Source organism: Protopterus annectens, chromosome 5.part0 (assembly GCF_019279795.1).
Source record: "Protopterus annectens isolate FY-2018-M chromosome 5.part0, PAN1.0, whole genome shotgun sequence".
Taxonomy (NCBI): domain Eukaryota; kingdom Metazoa; phylum Chordata; order Ceratodontiformes; family Protopteridae; genus Protopterus; species Protopterus annectens.
In genome coordinates, this window is record NC_056735.1 from 358,011,514 (window position 1) to 358,026,079 (window position 14,566).

General features: G+C 40.5%; 1 protein-coding gene across 1 annotated transcript in view; it reads right to left on the reverse strand.

Moving 5' to 3' along the window:
- MED14 (mediator complex subunit 14) overlaps positions 1 to 14,566 on the reverse strand; it is a 1,872,212-nt gene that overhangs the window by 1,744,263 nt on the left and 113,383 nt on the right. The gene's annotated exons all lie outside the window — the stretch shown is intronic.

Genomic DNA, 14,566 nt, shown 5'->3' on the forward strand with positions numbered 1-14,566 from the left:
AAGTTAATTGCTTGGATTCCTTTCAAGGGGGTAACAGTTCTGAAGCAGTAACTGAAAATCAGATTAAAGGTCCTTTTTTAATGGACAGTGCTGGAGTAAAAAAGACTCCCAAGTGGAACAACAAGGTACAAACGAGGAACAAAGGGAGAGCGAAGGGGAGAAAGAAATACTAGACTTTCAAGTGAACTTTGTAAATTTAACTGACTTTGCTCTTTCAGATAACAGGATTTCTGTCCTAAAGAAAGGCTTCAATTTTATTCCTAACAATTATTGTGATGTAACTAAATTGATTGTTGATCTCAAACTATATTGTAGGAAGTTAAATTTGAAGTTTATATTTGATAATACTGTTTTAAAGGAAAAATGTGACAAACAAAGTTATGTAAAAAGCACTTATAATCCTTTACTAAATACTACCTTGGCTGTGTTTAACAAACAATGTGAAAATGACTTCAGACACATTGACAGGAAAACAAATCATGCACCTAATCTTACAGAGGAGGAGCTTTTGGCTTTGGATATTATGGCCAAAAACAGGGAACAACGAATTATGAAGGCAGATAAGGGTGGAACAATAGTGATTATGGCTCAAACTGATTATAAAAAACACATCAATAGTATGTTGGTTGATATTAGAAATTATGTCAAAGTTGATAATAGATCTGTACAGGAAAGTTTTTGTAAGGTAGACAGTCATTTATTTGATTTATTCAATGAAGGCAGTATTGACTACAATACCTATACTTTTTTGTACACAGAGTTTCCCCAAGATGGCCAAGATGTTTGGAATACCTAAAGTGCATAAGAAAGAGGGGAATTTAAAATTTAGACCAATTATTGCAGCTTCAGGTAGTAAAACTGAAACAATTTCAGTATGGTTGGATGACATCTTGAATCCCTTAGTGCAGAAGTCTAGATTTTATTTGCGTGATTCTTGGCACTTGTTAGAATTATTAAAAGAAATAAATTTAGACAAAGCTGACAGTAACTTACATTTTGCTTCTCTTGATGTTGAGTCCCTATACACAAGTATTGATCAAAATGAGGGCATAGAATTTATGAGGGACTATTTGAGTAGGCACACAAGTTTGGACAACACTCTAATTAACACCTGTAGTTGCCTTATGGAATTGGTGCTTGATAATTTTTTTAAGTTTGATGGCACCTTGTATAAACAGACATCGGGAGTAGCAATGGGGTCGAGAGTGGCACCTAGCTTTGCAAATTTGGTAATCTCATCTTGGGAGGTAAAACATTTAGTCCCTCAACTTAAAGATCATAACATAATTTTCTATAGGAGATATATTGATGATTTGATTTTTGTGTGGAGGGGAAATGAAGATAGTTTTAGAATGTTTCTAGCTCAGTTAAATACTACTACAAGTTTTCTTAATTTCACTTTTGGAAATTTTGGAAAAAGTATTACTTTTTTGGATCTGTCTTTGACTATAGATCTAATAGAACATAGATTTAGTAGTAGAATTTATAGGAAGCCAACTTTTGTTAACCAATATTTGCACTTTGAGAGTCTACATCCGAAGCACATGAAAAAGGGTGTGGTTAAAGGCCAATTTATTAGGCTTAGCAGACTCACCAGTGAAAATGACTGTTTTGTTAGTGAAACTAAAGATCTAAAACGTTTCTTTATTGAGAGAGGCTATGAAACAAATTGGTTAGATCACATTATAAAAGAGGTCAACATTTTAAGGAAAAACAAAGCGTTACCTATTCTTACCAGTACATTGACACTAGATAATGTTGAAAACAAAGGAACATCTGCAAATAAGTTTGTGTTGTCCTTTCCTTTACCTATTAGTAACGAGATGGACATCATTAAACGGATAGTGACCAATAATTGGAAAATTGTGCTAGGTAACCATGAGCTAGCTAAAATTATAGGTACACGTCCAGTTTTCACTTATAAAAAAGTGACTAATATAAAAATGATTTTAGAAAGGGGAGAAAATTCACAAACATATATTACAAGTAAGGTAGGTACACATCCCTGCACAGGCTGTAAGCAATGCAGGTTTGTTAGTGGTACTTCTAGTGTTTTTTAAAACATCTAAACAAAGACTTCAAGGTAAAGGGACATTTTACTTGTAAAACTAGTAACATAGTTTATATAGCACAGTGTGGTTCATGTGATCATTTCTATATAGGTAAAACTATAAGAAATTTGAACAAACGTATTTATGAACACAATTTAGCCATAAAGAAAAAAGATTTAACAAATGCATTGGCAAAACATTCATTAAACTGTGTTTCATTCAAAAAGTTTATGTTTTCAGTATTAGAGAAGGTTGACGATAGTTTGTTTAGTGGTGACTTCAAAACATTATTAGAATGTAAGGAATCTATTTGGCAAATCAGGTTAAAAGCAGATGAGCCACCTGGCTTGAATGATGTTATCAACATCAAATGTTTTTTAGCTTTACAAAGATTTTAAGTAGTATTCAGTTTAACTTATGGTCAAACATACTTTTCAATTTTAATTTTTGTTCTTGAGTAGACATTATTTTTTGTACAATCAAAAGTTTGTTTGTTTATCAAATAGAATTACACAGAGGTCTTTTTTTATACATATAAAAACATATATATAATATAAAAGTAGTTTTTTATATAATGATGTAAATTCATTGGTTAATTAATTCATGACATGTGATCTGTTTTATTATATAAAAAACAAGTTCTTTGGTATGGGTGCATTTCTGATGAAGTTCTTGTGATTAAAGAACGAAAACGTTAAAAGTAGCAGGTTTGCAGTCTGTTTTCTTGTTGGCAGTGGTGGACTCTATTCAGTTTTTTGGTTTCGAGTCTGGTTTTGTGTTATTGTTTTATTTACATATACAACTTCACTTCTGTTTCTTACTCTTATCAACCACCAATGATACCAAATCATTTTTTGGTCGAATGACAATACCAGGCTGCTGTTGCATGGATTACATGTAGGTGTGCAGTTAAACAGCTTCATGAGACACCCAATAAATGATTTGTTGTAAGGTTTTTTTTTCTCTCTCTTTTTTTCAGAAAAGAGTTGACAAGAATTTATGTTACTTGCTTTACATTGCTTTCTAAACTCTTCCATTGTCTTCAACCATTTAATTCCTTTAAGAGTTTTATGAACATGATAACCAGCGTCTTCCTAACTTCCCATTGAATCACCTTAACTCGAGCAGCACATAATCAGAACTGAATGTCCACATCAGCAACTCTCTGAAACACTAAATACAACCAGTATACTCAAGATTAGTGTGTTAATGATCCTCCATTTTTTTCTCTTGGGTGGGGTAACTGAACTTGACTCTTCCACTACAGAACAGCACACTACAGACCAAAAATATGAGACAAAAATCTGCACTTTCTGCAAATACCTGGAGAGTTGACAGCTACATTCTCAACTACACCGCCTTCTATCCCACCCTTACCAAAATAAATAAATCAAATACAATACCTTTTTTTCTGCTGTAGTCAATGGGAGAGATGCAGACCATAAAGCGACCTCGTCCTAACTGCCTTACATGGAGGAAATGGAACAGTTCATTTAAAATTTTCCTCCAACTTTGAATGGCCAGGTAGAAAACACAGGGCAAGCAAGCAGTTGCTCAGCCTCAGCTGGTAACGTGGAAGTTATTGCTTGTTCTAAAAACTCAGGGCAAGCAGCTGCTCAGACACAAATGTGGAAATTCAGCTGTCTGGCTGCAAACATGGAACTTTACTACTGTAAAGAAAAACTGCAGCAAGGTGGTCAAAGAGCCACATGTGGCTCACGAGCTGCTGGTTGCCGACCACTGGTTTATTTTAACTTCACTCTCATGGTTTAACTGCAGCATTTCCGGTTCCATCTCTTATTAATGCTGAAGCAGAAAAAGGGTTCAAAATGGAGTAAAAAAAGTTGAGCAAAAATGAGCATATCAATTTAGCTCTGATTTTATGTTTAAACTCTGTGGAGTTGTACAACATTTCCCAAGATGACTGCACACTGGTTGATTAGAGTTCTTCCAGTGTGAAAACAAACTTTGGAGAACAGCCAGCAAAAGTAATTTTATCTGGGTAAAATTCAGTTACTTGCTAGTCACTACACTGAGCAGATGTCAGGAAGTAAGAAATCTGGAGAAAGAAAAAACTCAGCTAGAAAAGAAGCAAAAATTCTGGTGGTGAACAGCCTTTGTAGTTGTTCAGCAAAGAACTATTCAGAATTCAGCCTCGATACAGCAGACCGCTTCCAGTTAATTTAGAAGAAAAAGTAAATTAAATGTATTCAGGCGCATTTAAAATAAGACGGAAACTAAAGGAATATACAAAAGTCAAATGCCAGAAGGCTGGAATGAATACAAGTTTTAAGAAGCTTCAGATGAGCTGATAAAACTGCAAACATCAGAGACTGAAATTAAGGAAAGAGTGACTGAATGAGGCTTCTCAAGTACAACTGTTTCAAGGAAAAGTAGAGCAAAAACCATGCAGAAAAAAAAAGTTATTTACTCACCATAATATTCCATTTGTGCTGTCTGTTTTCATTCTTCAACTAATGGGTTCAGATCCAATCCTCGGATCTGACTCTGCCATTACACTAGCTCGTGGCCTCCAAAAACTCTTAAGCTCCTTCCTTCCTTATAATGCACCAATCCCTAACATCCCTCAGATCTGGTTTGCGGCTTGATATGAAGACTATTCTAATTTGTCATATCTGAAGCTCAATAACAAAGTACAGTAGTGCCCTTGAAGTTGCTTGCTCCTCCAGGAGTCAGTCATTAAAAAGGATGGAAGTTGGTGAGTGGGGAATTTAAGAATGAAAATGAACACAGATGGAACTTTATCATAAATACATAACTTTGTTATCTGATTTTGTCAATTTTCATTCATTCCTCAACTAATGGTGCAGAGTCCTCAGCTACATAAAATACTGGGTGGTCTCTAAGGAAGGGTATTCCTGAATACGGTTGAGCCAAAGGCTGCTTTTCACCTCAAGGTCAAATGTACTTTGCAATTAAAGTGATAAAAGTAGGAGGATTTGACCATGTTGCAGCCACACATATATCATCCACAGAAGCTCTAGACTGGAACACAGAAGTTGTCATAGATCTGGTTGAGTGAACCTTTAAAGGCTTTGGAAAGGGGAGATTCAATTTGTTAGAGAAAAATGAAATGAAACGCAGTCTTGTCAACTATCTAGCAAGAGTTACCTTTGTAACTGATTCGCCCAATTTAGTATGCGCAAAGGAAATAAAATGGCTAATCTGTCTTTCTAATTTATTTTGTTCTGTGTAGGTAGAAATATAATTGTCTGTGAATATCCAACAAATGCAGTATATATTCCCCTTTATTTGCATATTTTGGAAAGAATACAGGCAAGTTAATGGATTGGTTGATGTTGGATTCTGACACCACCTTAGGAAGGAAGGAAGCACCGGTACATAACATGACCTTATCTTTATGAAAAAATCAAATGTGGAGGCTTAGAAAATAATGCTTGAAGTTCTGAAATTTTTCCAGCAGATGTAATTACAACTAGAAAGACAGTTTTCCAGTTCAGGAATTTAAGATCACATTTAGCTGATGGTTCAAAAGGAGAATGAATTAAGGCTTGCAGTATCAAATTTAAATCCCATAGTAGTGTGGGGTCTACATAAGGGGGTCCTAGGAGAAGAATGCCAGTGAAGAATTTTGAAAATCCAGACGAAAGTTACAGATTTCTGCAAGTGGGACTTGAATTAGAGCCAAGAAGGAATCCATCTGATTTTGCTCTACCCAACAAACTTACCTTTTCCATTTACTCCTGTAGAGCTTCCTAGTAGAAGGTTTATGGGAAGATAGCGGTGGTGCAGTGGTTAGCATTGCCACCTCACAGCAAGAGGTTCTCTGGTTTGATCCTCGGCTGGGGTACCTTCTGTGCGGAGTCTGCATGTCCTCCCTGTGGTCGCGTGGGTTTCCTCCGGGTGCTCCGGTTTCCTCCCACATCCCAAAGACATGCTACAGGTGGATTGGACACTCTAAATTGGCCCTAGCTGTGAGTGTGGGCGTGTGTGTGCCTTCTGTGGAAGGTTGGGCGCTGGGCTGGCAACTCAACACCGTAAAACTCCACTGCCAATCATGAGCGGACAAGGTGATCCGCTGTGGCGACCCCTAACCGGGAAAAGCCGAAAGAAGAAGTAGTATGGAATGGACAGCATTGGTTGTCTGGCTATTAAAGGAACTGGAGAAAGCACACTGTTAAAGGTGTCCAGGTGAACCGTGCACGTCAGGTGGGTTAGAAGGTCTGGAATTGGATCCAGAATCCAAGGTGGACATAGATGAGGCCAAAGGAAGGGAAACCAAATCTGTCGAGGCCAGTAAGGTGCAATGAAGAGGACTTTACCCTTCAAGTGGGCTGCTTTCTGCAGGAATTTAGGAATTAGGGGAGTTGGAGGATGAGCATACAGAAAACCAGAGCGCCATTCGTGGAGTACAGCATCTCTCGGTGATTCCCCCTGTGAGGGGATAAGAGCAAAAAAGCTGCACTTGTTGTTTAGGGCAGAGGCAAAAAGTCGCCACTGACTGAAAATCATATCAGTCACTTGTTGAGAGACCACTCGTGAGGTGGTAAGAATCTGCTCAGTTTGTCTGCTATCACACTGGATTTCTCCAGAATATGCATTGCTATTAGAAAGCAGTTGGAAGATATCACCTATTGCCACACTCTGGGGGCTTCTCAACACATGGGATAAGCTCTGGTTCTCCCTTGTAGGTTGATGTACCATACTATTGAGATGTTGTCCATCTGTACTGAGACTGTTCCGAGAGAGAGAAAGTCTTGGAATGCCTGCAACGCCAAAAACACCACTCTCATCTCCAGATCATTGATATGCAAGTTGGCCTCTTCCGGGGACCAAAGTGCCTTGGACTGTTTTCCCCAGGAAATACCCTCCCCCACCCAATCTGGGAAGCATCTATGGTCACTATGCCTTTGGGCTGAGAGAGGATGAAAAGACAGCCTTGTAGTACCGGTTGCAACTGCATCTACCAGCAAAGATATATTTTGCATGCTTGAGTTATTCTCATCTTTGCTGGCACTGGTTGAGAAAGCACAGACCACTCTATTGCTAGCATCCATTGCAGAACTCATGTGGAATCTCACTAAATGCACAAAATTACTGCTGCTGACAATGACCCCAGGGACTGCAGAATCAATTGGGCTGAAATTCTGATACTGCAAATTATTTTTCTGACCTGCATCCTTATTTGTACTCTTGAAAGAGAGGAAGAAAAGCTACAATTGATACAATGCTGAAACACAGCCCCTATAAACTCTGTTTGGGTTGGTTGTAAGTGAGACTTGTCATAATTTATGGTTATTCCAAGACTTGAACAAGTCTGTAGCACCTGATTTCACGCTTCTTTCAGTCAATGCCTGGCTGGGGCAGTAACGAACCAGATGTCTAGATATGAAAACACTCAAAATCTCTGCAGTCTCGGGTGACCTGCTACTACTGCCATACATTTGGCGAACCCCCTGGGGGCTGTGGTGAGGCTGAAGGACAGTGCTCTGAACTGACTGACTGGCTCCCAGCCAGAAGCGCAAGTACCTTCTGGATCGCCTGTTCATCTTTATGTGATAGACCTTCAGGATGCGTACTATCAAACACATCCAGTTGTCCTTGCCCAGGAAAGACAGAATGAACAAAACTGTGACCATCTGGAACTTTCTACATCAAACTGACTTTTTCAATATACTGAGATCCAAAATTTGTTTCCGGTCCTGTTTTCTTTGGCACTAAAAAAGAATCTGGAGTAAGTTCCGGATTCTACTTGTCTGGTGGGACCTCTTGAATGACTCTTTCTTAGCAGCTTTTGGACTTCTAATGTTGCTATTTTCCTCTGACTGGATGACACAATGGGACATTTTCTTAACAATGGAGGAGGTAGGATACATAACGTCTGGAAATAATTCTCTGCAATCAACTGTCTTTTGTTACACCTAGCCAGGCTCTTTGGTGCAGAGATAAACAACCCCCGACTGCCTTTAGAGGTGGGCAATTGGGCCTCCTTTTAGGAATGCTGAAAGGGTCACAGGGGCATTGCCTGCTTATAGCTCCCCCAGAGGCGGAGGGGAGAGCTATCTCCATGTGTGCCCTGGAGAGGGGCTTTCTGAACCACATTTTTCAACCTCCCCGTTGCTTACTGGAAAAGGTCCTTTGAGGGGGATGAAAAACATATGCCCACTACAAAGAGGGTATTTCCATCCTTCTCACACCTGGAGTGTGCCCCCTTCACTATGGGGCCAAACAAAGCAGTGTCGTCAAAAGAAGCATTGACAACTGAAGACTTGAAGGGCTCCATAAAATCATACAGGTGCGTCCAGGCATGCCACCTCATGGGCAAATTAGATATAGCTTGTAGGGTAGCAAACAGAGACTACTGAAGATTGAGCCTCCGCAGTTTCAAACCCAGAAAGATTTTGATAACTCTTTAATCAAATCTCTTTGAAGTCTCGTAAAATGTGTCAGACAGTTCACCGATGTGAGTGCAAAAGTCACCGAAGCATAAACACTCTTCCAAAATCTGTCAATCACCCTAGACTCTCTGTTAGGAGAGATAGACAGTGGAGCTCTGTTCTGCAAGTTCCTTTTTTGTAGCAACCAACATGACCATGGTATCTACTGGCACCCCTTTACCCACAAATTTCCCTTCCCACTGGTGGAGCCAGAATCCAGTCTGGTCTCTTGGGGATTGACTCAACCAAATCAGGTTCCTTCCATGCCCAACTAGAGACCAAATCAATGAGCTCATTGGCCGGTAGAGTAAACCAGGAGGTAAACAGGCCAGCTCTAAAAGATTCCAGAAACACCAATTCCTCTGGAGACCGGTCTTGGGAAGACCAGCCACCCTTCCATTTAAGGATCTTGAGAAAGTCTCCAAATGAGACATCAGGTGGTGATTTTGGGGGACCCCTGTCCTTTATCAAAATCAGTATCCTCAGTGATGGACTCTAGGAGAGTCCAAGTGCCTCCTTTTCCACTTTCTCTTCCTAGGGACTTCCTCCGTGGGGTAGACCAGTAAAGGATCAGAAGAGATTAGGACACCCTGCTAGGTAGTCTGGAAGCTTTCAACTGGCTGTCCCTGTGGGGTAGAATGCTGCAAAGTCATCTGAGAAGTAGAGAGTGGATCTGAAGGGGTAGGACCCCATTTGACCTGCCAGAGCAGAGAGCATTCTCTTCACAACCTCAAAGGCAGATGGCTCTGGACAGAAGGAAGACAATGAAGCAGAGAAAGCATGTTTCTGGCTCATCACCTCTCTCCACTCCAAGAACAAACACACCCGAGGTGGAAGTCCGAGACGAGCTACGTAGTACACAGGCTCTGAGAGGAAGATACAACTCTGAAAACCTTAAGAGTTGATTCCAACCTCCCAGATCAGATGGGATGCTTCAGCGCCAAAAGTCATCCAGCTTCGAGGATGTCAGAGCCTTTGCATTGACAGCAGTATTCAGATCCAAAGAAAGTGCTTTCTTCGGATCCAAACCAGATGGACCTAGAATGCTTGGATCCAAGGACTCAAACAGGTTGGAGTAGAGAAGGAGCTGTAATGGGTGGAGTAGCAGATGATCGGACTTCCTGACCTGAAGGGGCAGGAGCCATAAGAACTCCCATCTGAAACTGCTCAGTGAAGAAATTCATCAGCCTCTCCACATCTGCTTCCGTGAGACTCCTGCAGGAATGAGAAAATGTTACAGATGGCAATTTGGTGGGTCTCTCTAAAAAGGGAGGAGGCACTCTGGATGGGACTAGATCCAGATGAGGAAAATAAATTGTCCTCCATAAAGGTTTTAGATCCAAGGGTGTAGGACCCGGACCAGGCTTGACTTTCTCTGATGAAGGTCTGACAATGAGTAATTTCAGATCCAATTTCTCTTTAGGTTCTGAGGAAGAACAGGATGAAGACTCAGAAGATTTAGACATTTTTGCAGGGTCTCTAGCTTTGTGATTGGGGGACTGAACCCCAGTAATGGCTTCAGAGAAGGAAGTTGGCAGCAAGACTTTCAAAATCGTTTTTTCCTGTCAGCTAGTACTCAGGGGTTAAACCCATGACAGATGCTGCAATCCTGTTGTAAATAATCTGGGCCCAAGCAATATACACAAAGACTGTGGGCATCGGAATAAGGCAACCTGTGCCCACACTTATCACACTTTTTAAATTTAAAGGTCCTTTTTCGGACATTCTGAAAATAGAAAACTACAGTAATAACAGAATTACTAAACTTTTTTAGCCAGAAAGAGGAAAAGTTAAATATCAACAATAGTAGAAAAGAAATACAATTATCTTGTAAAAGGAGTAGGGAAGGAACGCTAGGCCTACCAACAACAGTAGGAAATATTCCACTGAAGTGTATGAAATAAAGGAATAAAACAGTAATAACTTAGGATCATACAAAGTTACTAGGCTATTAGTCCTGAGACCCTTATAAGCCTAGCTAAGAGTTTAGCCAATGTTTAGACACTTCAGCACCCGATGCCCCTGTCCAGCAGGGACATAGGCGGAATCCCAGGGGTGTATTTTTTTTCCCATCCAGTTATCCAGGTTGCGCTTACAAAGGGGTAATGAGGTACTCTGCTTGACGTGTAGAGGACTCTATTCAACAGATGGGGGAGTCTCTGGGACACATCTGTCCCGCCAACAAGTCCTATTGATGGCACAGACCAGATTGAGGCCATGTGTGCGGGGGTACTTAAGTGGAGCCTGACTTGCAGATATGCAGCAGCCCCAGCAAGCCGAGGTCCAAGATAGTCTTGTGTGCCAGACAGAGGTCACTTCTGAGGAGTCTGTATGAAACTGAGTAGAGGGATAGTGTTTTTAGCCTGTGTATGGTAGATGTTTGAAGCCCTGAATTCTCCTGGTGAGGAACCTCTGAGGTCTCTCCAGCTGCTGCATGTGCTTTGCAAGGCACATGCCGAAAGGAGCGCTATACTCATTAATGGGTCTTATAAGAAAGGAATAAAGGGATGTTATGACCTGACCTTGTCCCTAGATGAGATACCCTTACTTATGAGGTGGGCCATGTAGAAAGCATTTCATACAACGGAAGCAACATGGTGGTCAAAGTCAGGTTGCTATCAACCTGGGTGCCCAAATCCCTCAAATGATTGCGTGCTTAAGACTTTGTTATTAATGTGATAATATGTGGGGACGCCACTCTCCCCAAAGGGAATGATGATGCATTTTTTGGTATTCAGCTAGAGGCCATGCTTCTGGCACCAGTCGTTTGTTTGCACGAGGCCATCTTGGAGGATATCCACATCACTAGGGGAAATGACAGCTCTCAGCTTGCAGTCATCTGCAAACTTGGTCAGCCACATCCCACTAGTTTTGGTCTACACCTCAGAAAAGTACATCCCAAATAACAGATGCCCCAAGAGCGAACCATGGGGTACACCACTTGTTACGGGGCTACTGCTTGAGGTGGCTTCCCCTACTTTGACTACGTGGGTTCTATCAGTCAGCAGATTTGCTACCCATCTGGTAACATACGGATTGATGTCTAGTTGAGAGTTAATAAATGCATGAGTGGGGAATAGTTTTGAAAGCTTTGGCCAGGTCAAGTTAGGCAGTGTGCACCGTCTTCCCCTCATCCATGGCTTTGGTGACTCTACATCATTGACCAAATTTAACAGACGTGACCTCTCCTTGATGAAGTCAAACTGTAGGAGTGTTTGGAGGTTGCCAATCTCCTTGTTAAGGAGGTCCATGATAAAATGTTCCATGGCCTTGCAGATCAGGCTAGTTAGGCTGATGGGTCTACAATTCCCTGGATCGGTGGATGCTCCATCTTTGTGCAAAGGGATCTCAGTGGCTGTCCTTCAGTCAGCTCAGACGAAGCCAGTACTCAGGCTTTGACTGAATAGTGCGCCTAATGGTGCTGCAAGTTCCTGCTAGAGTTCAAGTAGGCTGCAGCCTGGGACATTATCAGGTCCTATGGAGGCTGTCTGTATTTTTTGCCTTAGGAGAGAGCAGTGATGACCTGTTCCCTAGATATACAGGGAAGGGGGCAGTACTGGGGATGTTCTGACTTCCTGATGATGGGGACAGAAGGGTTTTTTTTTTCTTTGTTTTTAGTAAAGTGGAAAGGGAGAGATGAGGAACACAAGATAATGCATGGTTAAGGAACTAAGGGGGTTGGCCTTCCCAAATGATCTCTATATTAGGTAGAATGAGTTAAAGAGATGGGACTGGGAGGAGTGTCCCAGATCAAATTTACTGTAGGGGTGGGCAACTGCAAAAGCCACCAACTGCAGGAACACAAATGCAGTTGGGCAGGAGACCGGGAGAAAAACAAAATTCAGCCAGGAGGTCAGAAAATATATAAATGCAGACACAGATAAGTAAATAATTCAGTCAAGCAAAAAATAAATACAGTGCAGTACTGTTAAAAAAACACTGAACAGTCATATAAAGTGCAAAAACATACTTATATCAACTCTATATTTCCAAATTGTTTAAGAACCACTCAGTCAGGCACAATGGTGCTTCTAGCAAGATTAGCATAAATTCACACAAAACGTAATATTTTTATACCAGCAAGATAAAAGCCAAGCCTGGAGGAAATTAGATAACACAAAAGCTGTTTGACAAGTGGTTCCGTCCTGGAATGAGTTCACTACAAACTCCTTGCTGCTCCAGACAGCTGTAAAGGACCCCCCTATGTGGAACCAGATAGTTCAAGCTAAAGTGCTATGCCAAATGCCTTAGAACAGAAATAAAAATTTCATCAAAGACCAGGAAACAAATTCAGCCACAGGTCAGCAAATATATAAATGCAGACACAGACAAGTAAATTATTTAGCCAAGCAAAAAAAAAACAAAATAAAAAAAAAAACAATGCAGTACAGTTAAGAAACACTGAACAGATGGATAAAGTGCAAAAAAATATATATCAGCTCTATATTTACAGATTGAGAATCACTCTCAGTCAGGCTACACTCGAGAGTTGAAGGCAACCAAATATAGATGCGAAAGCAGCAAACGAGATCTAAGGGACATTAGGGATTGATACATTATGGGTATGTAAGGAGCTCGAGAGTTTTTGGAGGCCACAAGCTAGTGTAACAGCTGAGTCTGATCCGATGATCGAATCCAAACCCATTAGTTGAGGAATGAATGAAAACTGACACCAGATCTTCAAATTTTCTGCTGTACAAGATTAACTGGAAGGAAAAGATTGCATTAATTTTTTAAAAAGTACAAAACTGCAACTATTCTACAAAAGGGCACACTGAGTCAATGCTTCAAATTTCGCGACAAGAAAAGAAGCCAGGATCTACAGTAGTAAAGGTACAGTCATAGCAGAGGGAGCTGCTCCTTACAAAATTGTGGCACAAACACAAAGTATTATCAATTGAGGACACCACAGTGTTCTTGAAAAATTCAAACTCAAGAAGAAACGAAATACTGGTATAAACTCACACGCATGGAATCTGCCAGGCAGGCCAACCAGTAGTACACCAACACCATACACGAGTCGAATAAATCCAAAATGCGTTTAATATATTATAACATAAAATTTAAAGCACATAAAAAAAGCTTTTCGTTGAGTTCAATAAATCAACTTCCTCAGAAAAAAGCCTGTACAGGAAACAGGGGGTTTAAATTCCCCTCCACCTTGTCCCATGATTACTAAACATAAATTAAGAGGTTAACAATGAAGTCAAACACTCATAAGCCCCTCCACAGCTTTACAGACTTTAAAAAGATACATTCTAAATGTTGCAATTTCGTAAAATCAAATAAATGCAACAAACAGCTTAGTAAATGTATCTTGTGTTAAAGCCGGTTGAACATCAACAAGGTAAATAGATCAGAATAATGTGTATAATCTACTACACCCTGTTTATATTACAATTTCATGACGTCAAATAATCCCCCATTAAAAACAGTAGCATAGACCAATATGTTACTAAAATTAACACAGCCAAAATTAAGAAAAGAAATCAGCTCCGGCACAAGGAAACTTTTTAGCCAGCCCCAACGGTTCTACGGGGATGGTGCCCCATAGAGACATTAGGGACATGAACAATAACAACCAGAATGTTGAAGAACCATTACCTGAAAAGGTACGATGGAGTGAGCGATTGACCAATAATTCTAACCAAAATCAGTCATCCTAGGTGCATTTTCAGAACAGAGGCTCCAACCACGCCCCTCTCCCAGGCTGAAAAGCCCAGAACAAAACCAAGAAATCGATGGAATTAGGTATGTATTGTAGCACTGTTACAGTAGATAAGCCCCCCTCTTGTGAGGTTATATATAACAACAAATCTGACTTTAAAATTACTATTCAGGGACTGGTTTTTCCTTCTGATCTAGTAGAACCGTTAGCGAAGGGTCATTCTTTTGTCCCTTCCAGATGAGAGGACATTGCTATGACTCTCACTGAATTTAAAATGTTTGTGAGAAAACTCAATCTGCATGTACTTCTGGGTGACTATACTGGAACTAGTGGTGATTATTACATACCCAGTACCTATCATCCCCCATTACACCCAACAATAGCTCTTTCTGACCAATTATGTGAGTTGGATTTACGCCATGCTTTGG